Raw genomic sequence first — 22,004 nt, 5'->3', positions numbered from 1 at the left:
CTAATTTTATGCCACAGTTTCCCCCAGCCAACGCTGCAATAACCAAAATGAGGTTGAATTAGAGCCTTGTAAATGAGATGCAACGTTAATAAAGGAAATTAATTGTCTAACCCGTTTGACTGCTGGATGCCAGAGGCAATCTTTTTAACCAGCTTGATGAAATTCAGTCCGTGGTTAGCATAAACAGACAGTAGTGAGTGAGTTGACAATTATACCTTCGTGTGCTTTTGGTTAAACCGACCGGCAATTTACTTTCAAACAATTAACCGAAAGTCTTCAATAAAATGACCAACGTATATTAGCAGCTGTACCTTACTAAAACGACTGTTTAACAGTTTCCGCTCGCTTAACGTTATCGTCAGTTTCTTCTCTCCTTCGACGAAGCTCTAGCCATCGCAAACCTTTTTTTCGCCATACTTGTAAGCAGTGTAGAGGAAACGCAAAAGGACCAAGAGATTTAGTGAGGTAAACAGCTTTGCAATTTTTGTCTTTTTTGAAACTTCTAGCAGGGCTTTGCATTAAAGGCTGGTTTCCATATGCTCGCGGATCGCAGATCGCAGATCGCAGATCGCAATAAGGTCTGCGATCGTCTGCGATCATATGGAAACCAGCCTTTAGATAGAACATGGTTCTATCTTCTGCGATCATCTGCGATCGCGATCGCAGGATCGCAGACGATCGCAGAAGTAGTTTCCATATGATCGCAGACGATCGCAGACCTTATTGCGATCTGCGATCTGCGATCCGCGATCATATGGAAACCAGCCTTAACTTCAACTTGTTGATGAAGGTTTTGGTATCCATTGAGCTAGCTTTTAGTTTTACCTTTTACACTATTACATTCTTCCTTCTTCAGTTTACGGTTGCAATGTGCTTAGCAACTGGATGAATCTTTGCTTGTGGTGAAAGTGATTAATTTTATTTTTGGGCAGTAATGGCATGTATTTATTGCGATTTCTAATAGCACCAAATTCAGTGCTCTTTTCTCTGTTGCTTCGATCATTCAAAATAGAATTTGTATGCCAGTGTGGCAACTCTGTACCATGTCAGACGTTTAAAGTTGGTGGTAAAATTTAGATACAAATTTAAATGTAAAAAGACATGTTTTATTTTAGATTCGAATGAGTCTTAACCGTTTCACGCCCGTTTCCAGGAGGATAGCAAGCCTCTGAAACAAAAGTCTTCAAAGCCAATGCCCTGACGTTTTCTTCGATAAAACGAAAAATTCTATTTTCTGAGTAAGCTAAAGCAATGCTGAGACTAAAAACTTGCTTCATATCCCATTTTTTAGAAGTACTGCCTCTTGCGAATTCAAGGGGTTAAAAAATTGTTTATTAACCTTTTTTTAATGGCCTTAGCTCCCACGAGTCTCCTGTAGCTCAGCTGGTAGAGCATCCGAACTAGTCTTAGGTTCGACTCCAGATAGGAGCACTCGGTCGAGTTCCCTCAAAATCTTACGATAAATTGCAAAGTAAGTAAAACGGGAAAATAAAGCTTTTACACTCGATAAAGCCAGAACTGAAAAATTGTCATTTATTTTATGGACCTCGATGAAGACCGAAAGGCTGTCTGGCTTGGCGCTAAAGGAATCTGATCCATCATAACAAACCTGTAGATTACGATGCTTTGGTTCATCGATTTGCAGAACAATTCCCGCGGAGAAAGCTGCTCTTAGATCTCGTTTTCTATGCAACACAAGTTTGTAAAGTATCAGCATGAACTCTTACGACATACTTATATGTTTATGCAAAGTGGAACGCTCCTCGACAACTGTTGATCTTTTTATCAAATTTTGTCGTTTTGAGGCAAAAGTTTGCTTAAATTTCAGTAACGAATACGCTTTGGTTTGCTCCCCCAAATCATGCTGGAAAACACATTTCCAAGGGCTTAAATTTTGAAATAATTAACATATTGCACCAAAGCTGAAAACCTTTCTCTTATTAATACAGTTTTAATTTAGCGTATGTTGTAGAAAATGTTTCCGCGAACGACATCTTTCCTTATCTCCTCCAACCAAGACACTTTGAATAAAAACTTTACACATTGCAACAACTGCAAGCCTTTCTCTTTTAAATACTGTTTTAATTTAGCGTACGAATTAACTTCTAATAAACGCTTGTCTTACAATTCTAATACTTATGAAAATATAAAATGCTTCTTTTCAATAGCTGAATAAATTTTCTTCTTGCTACGTGAATTGGTTTCATCAGCTCTTAACCAGGACAAAATTTTGGCCCTTTTCTCCAACGTAAGAGTTGGGTCTAATACATCTTTCAACAAAAATGATTTTCCAGCTTTGTTCTTTCACTGCCTTGTAATGCTTCTTGGCGCATTCGGGGGAGAGCAGTTGTTCAAACGTAAACCTGAAGGCATCCTTATCTGTGGCAATGTAGGCTTGAAAACACGGAGTTTCTAAAAGGTCGTTCAATTTCCCCTAAAAGCGAATGTGGGGCTAGGTTGAAATGACATTTTTCTTTGTTGGAAAGAAATCGATAACCGTAAAGATTTGTCGACTGTCCCTGGTGACCGGCCTCGCAGTTCATGGCTGGCGATCAATCATGAATTATTATTATTATTATTATTATTATTATTATTATTATTATTATTATTATTATTATTATTATTAGCTTCGATGTAGTGTGTAAGTGTCCGTCATTACTCACGCATAGGCTTCGTAATTGTTGAAATGTGCTTTAAACGATTCAATGGAAATTTCTTTTGGCAGTGGGAATTATTTTTATTAATTATCAGAGAAAGTCTTGCTGTTTTAAAGGTATGGTTCACAGCCTTTTATCAGCCTCACTATGTGGGAGAGGAAAATTAACTCAAAGTGAAGGCACTTTATAGACAGAGATGAAAATTTTGGAATTATTGACTTTGAAAATAAAAATAATTAGAAGTGACTTAAATCCTTCATTTTATCGACAGGTAGGCGATCCTCATCCCCAAACAAGGAAGGGTGTTCCGAGATGTTATTCTCATCAACTGACTGCATCGTCTGGCTCGCAGTGTACTTCACCGAGTCTGTTGCTATAGTAACACTCAATGTAGTGACAATCATTGTTTTTATGAAAAGCAGAAGTCTTCGCAAGCGCAGTTTGTACTTGGTTATCAACCTGGCACTCGCGGATATGTTATGTGGAGGATTTTCGCAAGCCATGGATTTCTCCTCACTTGGAGCGGATTACTGTAATTTTTGGAAAGCCAATTTTTATACTAAAAGGGTGACCATGGTTTTGCATACACTGTTTCCTTTAACTTCCCTTCTAAACATTACTGTGATCTCTTTGGAACGTGTCCACGCGACATTTCGTCCGTTCAGACATCGTATCATCAAAGGATGGGTTTATGGCTTAATTATTCTACTCATCTGGGTCACAGCTTTGGTGTTGTCACTAGGTGTTTGGCTGCAAATATTTGAAAGCATGATAACAAACAATATATGGATATGGGTCAGCGTTGTTTGTCTGTTTGTGATATGTGTTTGTTATGCCTCAATTACTTTAAAAATGTCATGCCTGTGTTGTGGGGCGCGTCCTCAGCATCATGGTGCAGCCAATAGAGAGAAAAAACTAACCTGTACATTGTTTATCATGACTTTGGTATCTCTACTCATGTGGCTACCATGGACTCTATATCATGTTTTCTTTTTTTATATTTATTATATATTAATTCCCCTCTCTCGTTTAACATTTGTACGTTTATATTTTGCACTGAAGGCTTTAATGTATGTAAACTCTCTCGTGAACCCCATTATATATACCATTAGAATGCCAGAGTTCAAAAGAGCCTTGGTTTCACTTTTGCGTGGCAGATCCCAGCAAGTGCAGGTTGAAATACCCCTCCAGGTCATGTAGATAAAATAATAACATATCTCGTATCTTCTTTTTTTCCTACTGGGGGAATGATTACCGTTGAATGCTTCGTTTTTTGTGACATTTCAGTACTCTACGTGATTGATTTTGCCTCCCAAGTTTCAATTATGGTGTGCGACTCTTTTAAAAGATTCGTTGGTATCATTAAAAAAACAAACAAATAAACAAACAAAAAACAAATAAAGGTGTGGAGATTGGTGTTTTTAAAGGAATGGAGAAACCTAACTAACATTTTAATGTCTGAAGAACAACAATGATAGACTAATATAAAATCTAGGCAAAGTGCTCTCACGAGGCTATTAGGTCTAACACTTTGTGCGTTGTTGTCTGTTTTCCCCTTTGATTTCTGATTTAAATTTAAACGTAACGATAAACCATAAAATTATATGCTGTTTTGGTAGCTTCGTAAAATTGTTGTATAAATTGAGAGCAACAAAACTCTTTTACTTTTTTTTAGTTATCGAGAAATTAAAAACATTTAATTTCCTGTAATATGTTATGCAGTAAGATTCTCCTAGTACATAGATCACTTATTGTGGTAATCACGACTTGATGAAATATTTAATAAATGCTTAAATTTCGTAACCAATGTTTGATTTATTGATTGAAAGACTGGATTGGTAAACTGAAGCCAACAAACCACAAACCAGCGAATCTTCAGCAGTCCACGCGGATCTCTCTCTACCTCTCTTTCGCTTTGGGGCCTTTTTCTTCATCAGTTCACTTGCCGAGACTTGTTTATGTGTACACTTCAGTGGCTCAGTTTTCTTGAGGGCTTTCAGGCAATCAAGGGGGAGGGGGAAGGGGAATTTGCGTATGTCCCATAATGCATTGCGGTCAGAAGATCCTCTGGCATGCTGGGAATTAACGAGCATACCTCACTTCCAACCAAAGAAATAAAACAGACGCCAGATTTATCGAAATGAATTTATGTCGATTGTTGGGCGAGCAGGCAAGTTTTCGGTTTGGTCCTCAAAATTGAGGAAGAAAACTTAAAAAATCAGGCCAGCATTTCCAAAATAGAAGGACAAAAATTGGATGCTTTTAAATACTGTCACTTAAAGTCTAATGTTCAGTAGAAATGGTTTTCAACAAGAGAAAGGTAAACTTTCAATCATGGCCGGTTAGCGTATTCTCGGAGACCCAGGGGCAGCTAGTAGGGTAGAAGGGATTTTTATACAAGAACCTACTTGTAGTAAACTTTCGTCCACAAAAATCCCTTCCACCCGACTAGCTGCCCGGATGGGGTTATAATTACACGGAATGCCCGCAGGGCATGACGTGTCTAGGTTTCGGTCGGGTATCTTTTTTTTTCTTCGTCGTAGTTACAAATCGCCACATTAATTTATGCATTAAAATATGTCCTTCCCTGGTAGAGATGTATTGTTCTGATTGTCTTCAACAAAAGCGGCCCAATCAAAATCTGTTATTCGGGCACATATCAAGAGAGAGGGGACCCACTCATCCCTTCCGGTGTGACGTCAAATCATTATTTGATTTATTCATTAAACCTTGATTAAGTTCTACCCTCTCCCAGAAGGGATTTATTGTTCTGATTGTCTTGAACAAAAACAGCCTAATCAAAGTCTATTATCGGCGCATATATCATGAGGGAGGGGACCCACTATCTCTACCTGTGTGACGCCAAAGCAAGTCATCATTTCGAGAAGTTGTTTTTGTTTAATGGCGGCCACATGTATAAATTTAAGACTTTGATCTGCCGTTTTTAGAGAGAAAACAAACCTTTTTCAAGCAGTAAATCGAAATAATAACTTCTAGGTAGTACTCGACAGTTGAAACGGTGGAAATTGGGAGAGGTCACACCAAAGAAACTCCGCTTTAAAAAACAGATCGAATGATCAACGCGAAGGATTAGAGCTAGAGGAGGCCAGACCAGTTCAGCGGGGTCATGACGTTATTGCATAGTTATTTCTGGTATGATTCCTAGTAACACAACGATAAGTATCACGCAATATATCTGAATAAAACCATTCAGACAATTATTTCAATTGCCAAGGGAGGATAGTTTTTAAATATCTGCGAAACATACAATGGGGATTAATTGGGGCCTCATTAAGCATTCCGCCGGTGTAATGCCATTAGAGGGGCATCTTGTTACCATTCGAATGACCGGGCTCTGAACAATTGGTGCAACAGATTTATCTGTGGAGACATGGCGCAAATGTGGAAATTTGTACGGTATTTCCATCTCGAGAGGTTTGCACGCATTGTCGTTGATGATCAATATTTCACATCGACAGTGGGCAAGTTGGCGAAGCTCCGGCCGAGAATTGCAAACATAATACAGACATACGTCCACTTCTTTTCGTGTCACAAAACGTGATGGGGTAAAATATTTCAAAAGTTAGTGACTATCATCAAACATAGTTTAAATTTTGATCTTCATATTCGACTTGTCACTGTTGGTCTTGTGCTCCGTCAAGGAATGTGAAATACTTGGGAGTAACAAAACATAAAGGGTAAACTGCCTCTCACTTCAGGACTGAAAAATAGAAAAGTGAAACAAAATAGTCGCGAAGTCGACGTCTGCTGCGATTGGCAGCCACGCCTAGCCTCCTACGGACTCGTTACGTATTCCTCCCCACGAATGTAAATGCGTGATGAGCCACACCAGAACGTCACATAAGTGTCGGAAAACATTATCGCGATAAGTAACGCGACTTACATGTACACACACATATATTTTTGTTTGTTGTTTGTTTCCTGTATACTTAAGTGGCATTTAATTGCTTTGATTTTTATTGTGTATTAATGGACATTCAACAGTTGTTTCCAGATAAGAAACCTTAGTAAGTTCCGAATGGAGATAATGACTGTAATTCTAGAGCAAAAGACATGTGTTATAGAGTACTTAAGATCGAAACAAATAGTGTAAGAAAGACATTGTTGACGAACGTAGACTGTAGAACTGTTGGGAATAAAGTGTGGAAATACAGTCCAGTCTTGAAAGTGAAAATTCTCGAACACAGTGGTCCTTCGAGCCGGATAGTAGGAGGATAATATTTTAGCGAAAACGACAAACTGAAGTCCGAAGATTGTTCAAACGAGGGTGAAGGGCGTTCCCAATGGCTGAAAAGTGAAAGATCGTTCAGAAACGAAGAATTAGAGCAGGACACAGAAGTTCGGCCACAAAGCTACTAAACCGGGTGAAACAAAATCTCGGAGAAGGAACTGAAGCAGTGGACAGTAGTTAGATATTTGGGTGTATGAGCCCACTTTCAAAATATTCGCAAAATTCATACCTGATTCAACAATGAACTCAAAAAACATAAATCCTCGGTTTCTCAAAAACCTAAATTTTTATCCTCGGTTTTTCAAAACTCCTGCAACGGAGACGCTAAATTTAGGTTTTTCATAAATGACACCAAACTCACAAACAATCATCGATTAAATCCAACCAACTCATCAATCGCTGATTTGAATGATAAAGAAAAAAACCGGTTATACCCGGTTTCGAAAAATTATGTAATATAATTTATATGAACAGCCAATTTGATCACAATGATAAAACATATTTTATTCATCCAACATTTCAAAATTTCGGAGCCTCAGTTGATGGTTATATAATCAATCGAAAAAGATTAGAACCTAGAAAAGGATATTTGTCTGAGAATGGCTATTATATAATTTCTCCGGGACGTAACAATACATGCCCCGCTCATCGATTCGTCTATGAGGCCGTAAATCAAACAATAATTCCACCTGGATTGCAAGTTAATCACATCAATTCCAACCGTCAAGACAATTCAATTGTAAATTTGCAATTGGTTACAGCATCTGAAAATAATAAACACATGCACAAAGCCAGAAAAGAATTTTTTAACAGCTCATACTCTGAAGAAGAATTGCAAACAGTCAATAGATTAATGGAATTTCCACCAATGGAAGACAATGATTGTGAGTTTACACGCACAGAAAATAAAATAATCAATAAGATGTATTTTAGGTTGTGTAACGATTTGGATGACATTAATTTTCCACTTTACAATGATTAATCATCAATGAATTCAAGGGTTGTTTGGCTGTATTTTGATTTGACTATGAATAATGGGGTTTTGGAAATCAGTTTTGGTACAAAGTCAATTTGAACGACACTTAAGAACATGGTGATTATAAGGATTATAAAGAAAAAATGAAAAAAAATCAAAAATCAGAAAACGCTAAAATGGATTCTCATGCTGGTGAAAATTCATCAACACAAATTCCAGCAATAAATACTGTTTTTCATGAAGGAAAAACTTACTATTGTCATCCAATTTACCATAATTATGGTTGTTCAACTGATGGATATATTATTAATCGCAAGAGATTGGTTCCAAGTAAAGGTAACTTACAACCAAATGGATATTTAAATATTGGTGTTTACAATCAAAATGGAAGAAAAAAAATATTATTCTCATCGATTTATCTGGGAATCAATAAACCAACGAATTATTCTAGATGGATATCAAATACACCATATCAATAATGATAGACAAGATAACTCAATTAAAAATTTGGAACTTGTAACCAAACAACAAAACATGATATACAAAGGAAATGAATGCAAAGGTAAAAAAATTGAATCACCACAAAATGTTTCAATGAAATGTGAAAAATTTTATTATCATCCAGTTTATACGAACTATGGAGCCAACAAATACGGTCAAATATATAATAAAAAAACCAAAAGATGTTCATTTGGTAATTTACTACCAGATGGTTACATGCGAAATACATTAACACAAATTGGATTACCTCAAAAAAACTTTTATGTTCATCGATTAGTTTATGAAATATTCAATGGTCCAATTCCTGATAAAATGCAAATTAATCATATTGACTCCAATAAACAAAATAATTGCATAGATAATCTTGAATTAATGACTCGATCAGAAAATGTTAAACACGCTTATGCAGCCAAAAAATATAAAACAAAGATTGAAATTACAACTGATAAGCCCATTGAATCAATCAAATTGGATATCAAAATGAAAGAATCAGACGATGAGTTTACTGAAGATGAGAAACAGTTGATTGACCAAAAAATACAATTCAATGATGAAGAAAATCAAAAATGGAAACTTTCCATTCAAAAAACAACTTCAAAAGCATTTACCAAACATTGAATTTTGGTAAATATTGTGTAAACATTTCCTGAGTATTCAATACATTGAGTATTCAGGGCATGTCCCACAATAAAATAACACGAAAAAGGAACCCGCCAGATGTTCCACAGATATCTGGCATGAATGTTGTTGACAGTCGACATTCATTAGCAAATCTGTCAAACGCACCCAATAAAAATAATATAACATATAATATTATGAACAAAAATAATTTATCAAAATTAACGAAAAATCAATTAATTGAATTATTAATCGCTAAACAAAAACCGGTTCCAATGCCGAGAACCAAGAAAGTGAAACCAATACCCTATCCACGAAAATCAGTCAAACAAATGGTAAAAGATTATGAGAATACAATCATCAAGCCGCCAATGCAATTTAGAGATGGACCTCAACCTATGCCGAGAAACAACATTATTCCTCCTCCAAAACAATTTGCTGATACACCAGTCCCGAAGCCAAGGATGAAGAAAATGGCTCCAGTTCCAACACAAAGAACTCAAATCACAGAAGTTGCAAGAGCATTCAAGGGATATACAAAATCTTATGAAGTTGGAATTAAAAATGAAACAGATCCTTTGATTCAAATGAGTTCAACCAGATTAGCTATCGCTCATTTTATGAAACAATTATTAACTCAAATGAAAGGAATTAAATTTATTGAAACTTTGACAATTTATTTTGAACAACAAAAAGGAAACCAAACTGTCTCCAGAATTGGATATTTTAATAGTAAACCAAAAACAATAACTAATGCCAATGATTTTCAAGAATCTTTGGATGTTAATGTTGAACAAATTATGAATGATATTCACAAATGGATTAGTGAAGGTTCAGCTTGGATAATTAAATCAATCAATGGACATTACATTAATATTATCAAATATGACCCTCTTACTGGAAGTTCTTACATTAAACTTCCAACTGAACTTCAACATCACAAACATGGATTGATAAATCTCAAGAATAAAGACAATGAATGCTTTCGTTGGTGTCACGTTAGACATTTGAATCCACGAGAAAATAATCCACAACGAATCAAAAAAACTGACAAAGCATTTGTCAAACAATTGAATTATGATAACATTGAATTCCCTGTTTCAGTCAAACATTATAACAAAGTTGAAACACAAAACAATATCAACATCAATGTTTTCGGATATGAGAACAAACAAACTTATCCAATTTATGTTTCAAAAGAAAAGTTTGAGAATGTGATGAATCTATTGCTAATCTCAGATGATGAAAATAAATATTACTTTCTTATCAAAGATTTTAATCGATTTATGCACCACAAAACCAAATCACATCAAAGAAAACATTTTTGTATGCATTGTTTGCAATGTTTTTCATCAGAACGAGTTTTAACCAAGCATCAGGAAGTATGTATTGAAATCAATGGTGAACAATCAATCAAAATGCCGCCAATTGGTTCCAAAATAGAATTCAAAAATTATAATAAACAAATGCAAGCGCCATTCGTGATATACGCAGATTTTGAAGCAATCACTGAACCAATTCATGGTTGTAATCAATCTAACCAACAATCTTTTACTGAAGCTTATCAAAAACACACTGATTGCGGTTATGGATACAAAGTTGTTTGCTGCTATGATGACAAATATTCCAAACCAATAAAATATTATCGTGGAGGAAAAGATGTTTACAAATTCATGGAGGCAATGCTTGCTGAAGTCAAATACTGCAGACAAACTATTAAATACAAATTCAATAAACCATTAGTTATGTCTCCAGAAGATGAAGACAAATTCCAAAAAGCAACATCTTGTCATATTTGTGGTAAAAAATACAAGAAAACAGATAAACGTGTCAGAGATCATTGTCATATTAATGGAGAATTCCGTGGCTCAGCCCATAATCAATGTAACAGGGATTTTACAATAACTAACAAAATCCCTGTAATATTTCATAATTTGAAAGGATATGATAGTCATTTTATAATGCAAGAAATTGGTAAAATTATTGAGACCAATACTTATGTGGATAAAAAAGGTGAAACCAGACAACACAAAATTAATGTAATCCCAAATAACATGGAGAAATACATGGCATTCATGTTGGGTTATAATTTAGTATTTATCGACAGTCTTCAGTTTATGAATCAATCATTGGCAAATCTTGCAAAAAATCTACCAGAAGATGCCTTCAAATATACCAGTGAAGTTTTCAAAGGTGAAAAACTGCAATTAATGAAACAAAAAGGAGTTTATCCGTACGATTATATGAGTAATTTTGATAAATTCAATGATACTCAATTACCAACCAAAGATGAATTTTACAGTCAAATGAATAATACTAATATCACTGATGAAGAATACAGTCATGCACAAAATGTTTGGAATACATTTCAATTAAAAACCATGAGCGAATACCATGATTTATATCTCAAATCTGATGTATTATTGCTGGCTGATGTTTTTGAAAATTTCCGTAAAACATGTTTGGAATATTATAGATTGGATCCATGTCATTATTTCACATCTCCTGGATTATCATGGGATGCAATGTTGAAAATGACTGAAGTCAATTTGGAACTCATTACGGATATTGATATGTATCAATTCGTTGAAAAAGGCATGAGAGGCGGAATCAGTTACATAGCCAATAGATACAGTAAAGCTAACAACAAATACATGCAAAATTGGAATCCAAATGAACCCAGTAAATATCTCATGTATTTGGATGCAAACAATCTATATGGTTGGGCGATGTCACAACATCTTCCAACAGGGAATTTCAAATGGTTGAAAAAACAACAAATATTGAACATTAATTGGAAAACAGTTCCCAAAGATAACAAGACTGGATACTTATTGGAAGTCGATTTGGAATATCCTAATGAATTACATGATTTACACAATGATTATCCATGTGCTGCTGAACAAATTAAAGTGACACCAAATATGCTGTCAGATTATTGTAAAAAAATTGCAGGCAAATTTGGAATAACAAGTGGACAAGTCAAAAAGCTGATTCCAACATTGTCAAAGAAATCAAAATATGTGTTACATTATCGTAATCTGCAATTGTATCGTGAATTGGGTTTGAAATTGAAGAAAATCTATCGTGTTCTATCATTTGACCAATCACCTTGGTTGAAAACATACATTGATTTCAATACACGACAAAGAACTAAAGCAAAGAATGCTTTTGAAAAAGATTTCTTCAAATTGATGAACAATAGTGTCTTCGGTAAAACAATGGAGAATATCAGAAAACGGGAAGACATTAAACTGGTGACTAATGAGAAACTATTGATGAAAATGACTTCGAAACCAACTTTCATAAACAGTAAAATATTCAATGAAAATCTGGTTGCAGTCCATAAAATAAAGGAATCGTTGACACTCAACAGACCAGCATATGTTGGAATGTGTATCCTTGATTTGAGCAAAACATTGATGTACGATTTCCATTACAATTTCGTTAAAAAGAAGTATGGTAACAAAGCTAAATTACTGTTTACGGATACAGATAGTTTGACATATGAAATTGAAGCAGAAGATGTGTATGCCGATTTTTGGAAACACAAAGATATGTTTGATAATTCAGATTATCCATCCAATCATCAATTCTTTGATGCCACAAACAAAAAAGTCATTGGCAAGTTCAAAGATGAAGCCGCTGGTGTACCCATCACTGAATTTGTGGGATTGAGATCCAAGATGTATTCATACATCAAAGACAACAATAATGGTGGTAAAACAGCTAAAGGAATCAAAAAGAATGTGATCAAAAATGATATTCAACATTCTGATTACAAAGATGTGTTGTTTAATGAGAAACAATTATTTCACCAAATGAAAACAATCCGCAGCAACAATCATCAATTGGGTAGTTACACAATCAATAAAACATCGTTGTCATGTTTTGATGATAAACGATATTTGCATCCCGATGGTGTATTTAGTTATGCTTATGGGCATTGGAATACACATCCATCCCGTATGGGATTCAAACTTTGGTAAAAAATTTGTGATCAAAACATTGCGACGAAAACTTGTGATTTTAATCTTTTTGACAATTATTTGATTTCGATATTTTTATTTCGAGATTTTTGCTCATATTTTGTGGTAAATATTTGATTTCGAGACTTCGACTCATCTTTTGTGATGAGGTATTTGGTTTGTTGTTTGTCACATATTTGATTTCGAGACTTTGAATCATTCTTTGTGTTTTCTATATTTTTGAAAACATTTTTGTGTAATTATATTATATACTATATTTATACAAAAATGAAATCCATTTTGAAAAAACCAAAAGATGTTTCCAAGCAGGTGGAATCATCTCTGTGTCAAAGCCTGCATTGCAAAGATGAATGTGAATTTTGTGGATATCATGATGAATCCAAAGTTGAGAAACAACCATCAATGCCTGATTGTTGTGGATCACAGAATTTGAAAAACATGGAATGTCAATTAACGTGTGTTGCTTGTGGACAGGTTGTTGGTGAAGAATACAAAACAGAATACATCAATTTTCATGCCAATTTGTTCAAAATATACAAGAAAACAGTGTATAATAGAAAATACCATTTGTCGCATACATTAGATAAAATTATTTTGAAAAACAAAGTTGAAATCAGTTGTTCAACCAATTTCAAAATTCATAAAATATTCGTTGAAATAAACAAAATACTGCCACAAATCAATGGTAAAAGAAAGAGAATAATCAGTTTAAAATATCTTTTGCATAGAATATTGCAATTTATGAAAATTGATTCTTCCCAAATTGAGTTGACAAAATCCAAAAAAACAATGAAATTATACAATGTTTATTGGGATAAAATTATGGATATTATTGGCCCCAAAATCATGCACATTATTAATCATACATAAGTGAATATCTAATATTTTTTATCATATTTGTCACCCCATTTATCGACAATCGACGAATTATCCAAAATGAAATCATCATTTTGAGTAAGCTTGTTTGTCAAATCATCTCTATCAAAATGTCCATTTCTCATTATTTCTTTTATTTCATTTAATAAATGTCCGTAAGTTTGAAAAGCATATTGGCATTGATAAAGTTTGATTTCAACTTTTTTATGCTTCATATAAGCTTGAATTATGACAGACACCGATGATATTGCCAATAATGAAGCTCCACTGGTTGCAACCGATGATGCAATACCACCAGTTTCAAATACAATGGATGAAATATTACCAGCAAACTCCCATTTTTTGAATCTTTTGTATGCACTTTTGTACATCCACATCTTTTTGTGATATGACGTGTAATAAGCTTTCAATTCATCAATTTCTTCTCTTGATAATCGATTTGAAATATGATTGAAATCAATTATTAATTTCTTCTTTTGCATATATTATATGGTTATCTTATTTTTGATGCAATAATAGAGACCAGTTATTTGACCCAAAAACATGCATTTTTTCATCCAAGGATATGTTTTTTTCTCATTAATGGTGTACATGTATCCTTTGTCATGATGATATTTGTTGTAAAATTGACCATAAGCATCATGTAATATTCCATGAGACCTGATATATGGTTGCCAACCAAATAATCGATGGAGAATAGCTGTTAACCATCCATCTCCAGGTCCAATTAATCCAATTCCATCATGAATTAACTCTTTGTAAACTTCATCAGGTAAACCTGTGTTGTAATGTTTTTCATACAAATATGTGAATATTACGATACTTTTTATCATGCATTCCTGTCTGGGTAATATTGGAAGACTCAATTTACGGTGAAAATCTATCATCGATGTTCGAATGTGTTCTTGCAATTCTGACAATTCTTTCATTATACAATTTGATTACAATATTTTTATAAAATAAAGTAACGGAGTCCACGACCTAGTGGTTATTGTCAGGTAATTGTATCCTAATATATTCAACAAAATACTTCATTGTCCAATCAGATGGATGATTGTTGAAGTAGCAATAATAGTTTTCAAATGACACATCAAAGAAGAATTCCAATTGATCAAATGATGATGACACCAAATCGGATTTAGAATGATGATATCTGTCATTTCTCCTGATATATGTGTTTGTCACAATAATCTCTTGCAATGTATTGATTCCTTTAATGTCATCTTTACTCAATAATTTTATCCATGTGTAATTTGTTTTTGGTATTGTACCACTTTTTCTTCCTATTCTCATTGCAACTTGATTGTTGAGAAACGTTACAGCTTCCTGAGCTTGTTGAGCTTTAAACTGAGCCAGAGCTTGTTGTATTTGTGTTTCAACATATGGTTTGATGATGTCCTCATTGTTGTTAATTAATTGTTGGAGTGAAATTGCATGATTTGAATTAACTCCATCTTTGATAACTAAATGTCTGTTTTCTGTATCCAAATGACCATCATCATTCAGATGTATTGGTTCTCTATATTTGAATCCATCTGGTAAGTTGTCATAAGTTACTGTGTATTCTATTTTATCTCCATTTTCATCAAGAATATGGTTTCCATTTTCATCTTCAACGTATGGCATTATATTAATAGTGTTGATAAATAAATTTCAAAAGTTCCTGTGACTTCTCTGTTTATAATTGGAGAAGTAAACCCTGAACGTCTTTTAAAAATCCCCATTTGAATTATCATGGGTTTGATTGTTGTATTTGTAGTTACAAAATTTCTCCCAATTTTCATATTAAATTGTATTAAATGGGAAAATAAAGTTTTACTGTTAGCAATGGCGACAAAAGAAACTTGGTATTGATTTTTTGTATTAATTACAATATTTTTTATTTTAACCGGGCCTAATGTTCCAAATTGGTAACCATGTACATTTTCAAAAACTCCATTTTTTATGTTGTCGTTAACAACACTTGAAGTTTCAATATTTGACAACCAACTTTTATTGACAGCATGATATCTTTCAAAAAAATCAGAGTATAATACTTTCAATTCAAAAGTTCCATTAACAGCAGTTCCTGCTCCAATATTATCCAATATTGACATAGAATCAATACTGACAAATTTTCTTGATTTGGGCAATTCAAATGTATTGCTTCCACTTATTATGTTCCCGATTCTGTGGTATGTGTCAGTGTTGGTTGTTTCACCTTGTTTTTTCCCATTTATCAAAATTTGTGCATTTGCAACTTGTTGATTGCTTTGGAAAACAATGGAGTATAGATTGAAAAAGTTATTTCCATCAGCAGCGATTTGAAAATTATTTGTTGGATTTGTTCTTTGGAAAACACCACTGGCAATAGTTCCAGTGTATTTCGTTTTGAATAAGTTGGTAAAATAACCCAAATTCATTGCTTCAGAATCATATGTCGGATTTATTAAACCAGAAATAATCTTATTATTCATATCCATATTGACTTTCATCTCCATATCTCCATTTTTATATTCAAACATGACATTGTCCAAGCCATCATACACTCCTGGATAAACGCTATCTGACCAATCTTTGACACCGTAAACAACCAGATGACATTGTACTGGAGTCGCTGTAGCTGTTCCATGCATCGTCATATAGATGTAATTTGGAGTTTGTTTGCTGTTGTTATTGAATTGAACCAATAGCTTGCTATAAGCAGTGAAATCACGCTGTACAGCTTTGTGGATGTATGCTTCAGAAGCAGTACATGATAATTGAATATTAGTCATTTCTGGTGGGTAGAATTCAAACACAATTGTGTATGTTCCAATAGCAAGAGTATAAATATTGAAACCTATCCTTGATCTGTAATCATTACTTCCACTGTCTTTAATCAATGTGATATCATAAGCTTTTTTATTCTGATGCGGGGATTGATTGAAAGCAGCTATTCCATACACTATGATATTATATTCTGAACTGCTTTCATCAGTATCTGTAAGATATTTGAATTCATTTGTTTTATGGCTGCTGACAAGATGACTTTGCTCCAATTTGTCATCAAAATATTTTTTGGTAGTAGCATCATTATCATCAGTTGGTTGAGCCATATCTTTGATTTGTTTATTATTCATATCAAGGTTTCCAGTCATTGCAACACTTCCATCTTTTTTCAAATATACACTCAAATCACTTCCAACAGATGGTATTTTAGCTATTTCTGTATCAACATATGCTTTAGTGGAAGCATCATTGGGATCGGAAGGATTTCCAAGAACGATTATTTTATGACCTCTCATATCTAATTCACCACCAAGAGCATTGGGTGTTAACCTGTTGAGAAAGTTATGATCAACGTAGTGTTTATTAACAGCATCGTTATCATCAGTTGGTTGAGCCATATCTTTGATTTTATGATTGTCCATATCGAGGTCACTATTGGAGACTTTTTGTAAATATTTAGTATCACAGAAACCTAAATTAACAACATCATATGTATTTTGTATATTGGCTCCAAGATTAGTAATTTGTTGATTACCCATATCCAGATTTCCAGTCATTTCAACAGTGCCATCTTTTTTCAAATATGTAGACAAATCAGGTGATGGTATTTTTTTAATCTCATCATCGACATATTTTTTATTCGCCGCTTGATCGTTATTATCAGGTTTTAAAACACTAATATCAAAAAATGTTTTCCGTCCAGTAATATGTTGTTCTGTTGATGTAACCATTATTTCACTTTTAGCTCGTCCACCATGGCCATCAAAGTTTTTCAAATCTGGTATATTAAGATGAATGTTTTCATAAGACTGATGCTCAGTCAATAATCGAACATCATTGGAGCTGCCAGCCCCGTCTGGTATGTCTTGCAAATAGATACTATTGGTATGAACACTTCCACTGTTGCTGTAAATTACTGCTTTATTAGCTCGCACATCACCAGGAGCATTATCCAACAATTGTATTTGGCTCTTTGTGACAACATCATTGGGATCAGCTCCTTGTTTAACATTAACAAGTTTTTTGTTTTGTATATCATAATTGCCATTTTGGGTCAATTTAAACCCTATTCCTTGAGGCCCAGCGGCTCCTTGAAGAGGAACCGTTGTGAAAGAAGACGATGAACTATGTTCGTTGAATATTCCCATTTATATCATTTGGTTATATTGTTCCATAAAAATTCCTGTTAATTCTCTTCATGGGCTTATCAACATATAGAAATGAAAATGGCTCTTTGGTTGCTTTAATGTATTTATCCTTTTCGACACCCAACTCACGGGATATCAGACCTCTTTCATTGCTGCTAGGAAAGTCATAGACACAGAAATGAGAGCAATTGAGTCGAATATCTTTTGGTGTTTTGTAGAACGATTGGCTCAGATAAATAACAGAGCAGTTCTTGTGTCTGCCACGAATAAAATAATCAATCAATGGTTTCTGGTTTTTTTCACAAATAAAGTCATCAAATATGACTATCTTCTGGGCATCTTCATCCTTCAATTCCTCCACTGGAATTATATCATCATTGCTACAAACAAGGACATTATACCCGACACTATTTGATATATCAGTCAATGTTTGTAGCATATCCTTGTATTTTTGTTGCTCCAAATTTTTGGAATACAAATGTATTCTATCATAATACAAAAGTGGTTTCATCAGCATATGGTACAATAAATTTGTCTTTCCAGATCCTGAATTACCACATATTAACATCCGAAACGTGTCACTTGGCATGTAACCATACAATCTTTTGAAATTAGTGTTTTTATCATGTCTGTCATAATTTGGGATTTCCATGTATATCAATACATTATATAAGTTGAGAAAAGTTAATATAAGTTAATAATATAATGGATCTACAAAGATTAAAACAATTATCTGAAGCCAAGATTAAGGCTGGAAAAATAACCAAACAAGTTAGAGATACATTGAAGGAGTACAAGCATGATAAACAAGATTTACAACAAGGTTTATCAGAAACTTTCAAACCAATTATTAAAGCTCAAGAGGAAACAAAACAAACAATTGATGAAAAACAAGACAAACTGATTGAACAATTGGAGAAAAACCAAAAAGCGTTGACTTCAGGTTTGGAAGACATTGCTATGTTAACTTATCAACCAGAAACAAAACCACCAGAAGCAAAGCTACCAATTGGCTATAAACCATTAATGATGTCACCTGATGTTGAATCAAATTTGGATGCTGGTTTTGATATTGATGAAATCCAAAAATTGATGCAATACGATCTTGCACCTCCAAGTTCTGTTCTCTAAGCTTCTATGCAAGGAGATATTGACATCAAGGATTACGATGCTAATATTGGCAAAATGTTGAAAAAACTTGGAATAAAGAAGGGACCTTTATCCGAGGGGCAAGGAAAGACCAAGAATAAAGACAAAATTGATAAAATAGATGAAGATATAAAATTATTACAAAAATACAGAGGGCGCATTAAAATAATCCCAGAAGGAATGAAAACCATCAAAAAAGGTTCTGGTTATACTCAACCAAAGAGAAATGCATACAAAATATCATCTTCTGGGAAATATGGTGGACTGATGATTGATATTCCAAAATTAATGGGACAACTCAGACTTGTGGCAACAAAAGATAAACGCAAAGTTATGGACAAAAAGGTTGATTTCGATACAATCGATTTATTGACCAAGAGATTTAATTCAAAGAAGAAATACAGTGATATTGCCAAAATGGTATTTGATGAATTGAACCAACTCAGTGAGATTCCAATCCATAAATCCAGCAAAAAATTCAAGAAATTGGGCTCTGGTGTTGTTTATTTCAATGATGCTAATGATTTGATTGACAGAATGGAATTGCTTGGTGGATCCATTTTGGCTGGCAATAATGGAGTCAAAGAGGAATTTTCACAAATAGCCCATAAATTGAATCAACTTGGCTTGATAAACAACAAACAACTCATTGATTTATTGCAACAATATATAATCAAATAATATATGCAAGAAAGGGCGATACATATTTCATCTGTTAACCGACAAAAAATAGGTCGAAGTCGGCCTGAAGACTTTATTATCAAATTTGATCCACCATTGAAGCTTGACACAACAATGAGACATGAGCTAGCTGTTGATCGAGTGTCAATGACATACTCGTGGCATAATGTCAATGCAGGATACAACAATAATACAATAAAATACAGCCCAGATAATGGTACAAAATGGAAGACAATCACATTTGTTGATGGAATGTATTCATATGATGATCTTGATGATTATATCACTCAATCAATAATTCAAAATGGAGATAAACCATCTTCCAGCAAGGGCATCAATCTATATTTTGTGCTTTCATCATATAGAGTTGTCATTGAGCTGGACAACCAATGGAAGCTTGATATTAGAAACTCTAATTTTGGAGCGCTTATTGGATTTGAACCAAAGTTAATTAGCCAAACTGAACATGGGACAAAATTGCCAAATATTACCAATGATATTGACATTTTGAACATTAATTGTGATACAATAACTGATAGCCTCAGTGATGGACGATTCACAAATACACTGATAATGATACCCACTGACAATTTAACAAGGAGTTATCCATTTACTTTTGAGCCAAAAAGAGCATTATTCAGTCCAGTTTCCAAATCAATTATTTCAGAAATGGGGATAACAGTGACTGACGCTTTGGGTCGGCCAATTGACTTGAATGGCATTGACTGGTTCATGAGCTTGATTCTCAGGTCTAGTTTAATATAATATATCAATATATGGTACGACAAAGTGAATTTAAGCCACGTTTTGACCCAGAATTGGGTCGTTATGCGATGAAACATATCCATGGTGAAGGAATTATGGATGTTTTCAGATCAGTTGGATCAAAACTTTTCGGAAAAACAGCAAAAGAATTAGCTAAGAAAGGAGCCAAAACTGCAGCTGAAAAAGCAGTCACCAAAACTGGTGAGTTTGCTGGTAATAAAGCAGGTGATAAAATAATTCAATTATTGAGCAAAAAACAACCTTCCAAAACAAAATCAGTGACAATGAGCCAACCAAAAATGGAGCAGCCACTGACTGATTTTCAAATAGCTGAGAGAGTTAATAGGATGATATCCGGTGGAAAACTCAAAAGAAGGAGAAAATGAAAATAATGTAACATATCTGTATAAATGAAATCATTCAGAAATCCAAAATACATTGAGAGATACGAAGATGTCTTCTTCCAATTGGAGACACCATTGAATACTGGTAATCCAGGGAATAATAGGTCACAAAAGAAAGATGGTTATCGTTTCGTAGTCGATAACACAGGAGAAGTTACTCCATTTGATTGGTATAATGCAAGAATATCAGTTGGTTTTAAAGTCCAAACAATGCAGAATGCAAATATAGCAGCTGAAGACCATAATGGTATTGTTAATGGTTCACACAGTCTTATACATGATTTCGATGTAAGATTGAATGGTAAAATGGTATATGATTGTAATGATGCAAATCATTGTGTAAATATCAAGAATCTATTGGAATATAGTCCAGGATATGCTCAATCGACAGCAACAAATGAGTTTTTCTATCTGGATACAAACCGACACGCTGAAGAACGATCGGCTGAAGATAACTACAATAAAGGATTTGCTGCAAGAAAAGCACTTTTGGGTCTATCAGTGGTTGTCAATACAGAAATACCATTGAATCGATACTCATTCTTTGAAGCATTGATGGATGAGTTATTACCATCAACAAGATTGGAATTAAATTTGCAGATTGAATCTGATACTATTCTAATATGGCAAGCTGGGGCTGATTGTCGTGTAATTATTACCAGAATGGAGTTGATTGTACCAAGAATCACTTTCAATTCAGAGGGGCAATCACTGTATATGAGTCAGTTTTTGAAGCCACATAAATGGGTTTATTTGCGAGAAAATATTGAGAGAAGTAATTCTTCAACACAAAGAAGTGGTCATTTTCAGATAACAAGTGGGATTTCAAAACCAAGGCATGTATTTGTTTTCATTATCAATGATGCAAATCTTGCTGCACAAACAGTAAATCCATTTTTGTACAATACATTTAGTGTATCAACAGATCCCAGAACATTGCTAAATTGTCATTTATCTGTGGCTAATGGCAATGAATATCCTGATGTACATTACACTCCAGAGGCTGATTTGACTCGAG

Source organism: Pavona decussata, unplaced genomic scaffold, assembly GCF_977016875.1.
Source record: "Pavona decussata unplaced genomic scaffold, jaPavDecu1.1 SCAFFOLD_45, whole genome shotgun sequence".
In the NCBI taxonomy this organism is placed as follows: Eukaryota; Metazoa; Cnidaria; class Anthozoa; order Scleractinia; family Agariciidae; genus Pavona; species Pavona decussata.
The sequence above is the reverse complement of the archived record's forward strand: the minus strand, read 5'-3'. Positions refer to the sequence as shown.